Raw genomic sequence first — 2500 nt, 5'->3', positions numbered from 1 at the left:
CGACGGAGAGACGAGCGCCGCGGAGGAGGACCCCGGGCGCGCGAGGCCACGGCCGACGTCCGCCCGGCCTTCCGCCCCGCCCCGCCCCCCCCGCCACGACCGACCCCCGAAGGAGGGCGGGCGGGCGGGCGAGCGGGCGGGCGGAGAGACGCGGGCGGGCGGACGGGGGCACGAGCCGGCGGCACGGGCGAGGGGCCCCGCCGGGGAGGAGGGGGGCGGAGCGGGACGCCGCCACGCGCACGGCGGACGCGTCGCGGCGACGCGGGGGAGGAGAGGGCGGAGGGGCGGCGGCGGGCGCGGCGGGGCCGGCGGTCGCCCCCGACCGCCGACCTTACCCGCGCGCGTCCCACCGCCTCCCGACACCCGCCCCCTCCGCCGCGAGCCGCCACGGCCCGTCGGGCGGCGGACGCGGCGCCCGCCCGCCCGCCCGGGGCTCGGGGCACACGGCGCGGCGCGGCCGCGACCCAGGGGAGGGCGCGCGGCGGCGGACGACGCCGCGGCGTCCCGCGGGTCACCGCCGGGGCACGCGTCCCCGGGGCGCGGCCCCGCGCACGCGACTCGGCCTCGGCGCGAGCCACCCCGACGGGGCGAGGCCGGGGAGGGGTCACGGTCCGGGACCCGGGCGCGCCGGGGACCGGCGAGGGGCCGGCCGGACGCACCGGGACGGACCGCCGACGGGGGCGAGCGGCGACCGGACAGGCGGCCCGGACGCGGGCCCCCCGAACCCGGCGGCCCCGACCGCGCGCCGCGGGACCCGTCTCGTCCCCGCCCCGGCCACCCCGAGGCCGCGTGCGGCGCGAGGGAGCCCCCGAAGGCACCGTGGCGGCCACGGGCACCTCGGCGCGAGCTCTCGCGTCTGTCTCTCCCTCGACTCGCGGGCGGCGGCCCCCACCCCGGGACCCCGCGCGGCGCCGCCGCCGCCGACCCCCACGCGCCTCCGACGACCGGGCGCCGGGGCGCGTGGGAGGAGGGGCGGGCGCGCGGGGCGGAGGAGGGGCACCGCGTCTGCACTTAGGGGGACGGAGGGCCCGGGGCGGGCCCTGCGAGAGACCCCCAGCCGCGCGCCCCGGGGCAGGCGACACCCACACCCCGGGGGCGATTGATCGTCAAGCGACGCTCAGACAGGCGTAGCCCCGGGAGGAACCCGGGGCCGCAAGTGCGTTCGAAGTGTCGATGATCAATGTGTCCTGCAATTCACATTAATTCTCGCAGCTAGCTGCGTTCTTCATCGACGCACGAGCCGAGTGATCCACCGCTAAGAGTCGTACGAGTTTGAACGGCGGGGTCCCCCCGCAGGGCGGGGGAAGAGCCCGCCCCTGGCACGGCACATCCCCGGAGGGTGCCTCCGGCCGGCCAGAAAGGCACAACGAGACCAGACTCCGTGAGGCCGGAAGGTTGGACGACGGGGCGTCCGGCACGGGCCCCGCGGGGCCGTGCTCGGACACCCCACAGGCGCCCGGGGGCTCCCGCCTCGCCCGAGGACGCGGGGGCGCGCACACGCCCGCGCGCGCACGCGACGACACGACGGCCGCCGGGGACGCCCCCTCCCGACGGCCGCCGCGACGGCGGCGCGGCGCGGCACGGCGCGGCGCGGCGCCCCGGCCCGGCGAGGCGGAGTCTGGGGGAGAAGGGCCAGGCCTCCCGACTCCCCGCGGGCCCGACCGCCCCGACCCAAGGCGGACGGGCGAGGCCCCCCAGGGGTCTTTAAACCTCCGCGCCGGGACGCGCTAGGTACCTGGATGGGGGGAAGCCAAAGCAACGGACGAGGCGGAGCGGGTAGTGCCGCGCGGCCACCGCCTCGACGCCGCCCGCGCCGCCCGCGGCCACCCGGGGACGGACGCAGGCCTCGGCGCTGCCCGCCCGTGACCGAACCCCACACCGCCGGGCGCCGCCGACCGACGAGCCCACCGCGCCCGCGGCCCCCTCGACGCCGGGCGTGCCCCCCTCGCGTCCGACGCACGCCACCAGACCCGACCCGACTTTCCCCCGGGGACCCTCCCCGCACCCGCGTCCCAGGCCCCTCGCCACGGAGGGCGAGGGGCTGCGGCGGGGAAGCGGGGAGCGAGCGGACAGGGCGGGGGTGGTGGGCGGACGTGGCCGGCCGGACGCGGGCGCCCGGGGCGCCGAGGGCGGGCGGAGACGCGGAGGCACCGTCGGACGGACGACGACGCCGACGGCCGGGGAACGGCCCAGGGCGGGCGACGGGAGGCGGCGGGCGGCGGGCACCCCGCGTGAGCCGAGGCTCCGAGGCCCCCGGGGGACCTGACCCCGGGGACTCCGCGGGGGCTCGCGCCGCCACGCCGCCCTTCCCGAGACGCGCCGAGGGCGCCGCCGCCCGCGAGAGCGGGGGACGGACGGCGCCGGAGACGGAGGCGCGGCGCGACAACGCCGGCCCGCCTCGCGGGAGACCGGAGGGCGCGGGGACGGACGCGCCGGGGGCGGCGGCGCGGAGGACGCGGCGGCCTCGGAACGCCGGGCGGACGGAGGCCGGAAGGGGCTC

General features: G+C 81.7%; 1 non-coding gene across 1 annotated transcript; it reads right to left on the bottom strand.

The window, feature by feature from the left end:
• Positions 1-1111: 1111 nt before the first annotated feature.
• On the bottom strand, positions 1112-1264 carry LOC139043349 (5.8S ribosomal RNA). The gene has a single exon (XR_011500441.1). It is a non-coding gene; the product is annotated as a 5.8S ribosomal RNA (ribosomal RNA).
• Positions 1265-2500: the final 1236 nt, after the last annotated feature.

The sequence above is a fragment of the Equus asinus genome, unplaced genomic scaffold, assembly GCF_041296235.1.
Source record: "Equus asinus isolate D_3611 breed Donkey unplaced genomic scaffold, EquAss-T2T_v2 contig_205, whole genome shotgun sequence".
Taxonomy (NCBI): domain Eukaryota; kingdom Metazoa; phylum Chordata; class Mammalia; order Perissodactyla; family Equidae; genus Equus; species Equus asinus.
Note: the sequence above shows the minus strand (reverse complement) of the source record. Positions and strands in the feature narration are given on the sequence as shown.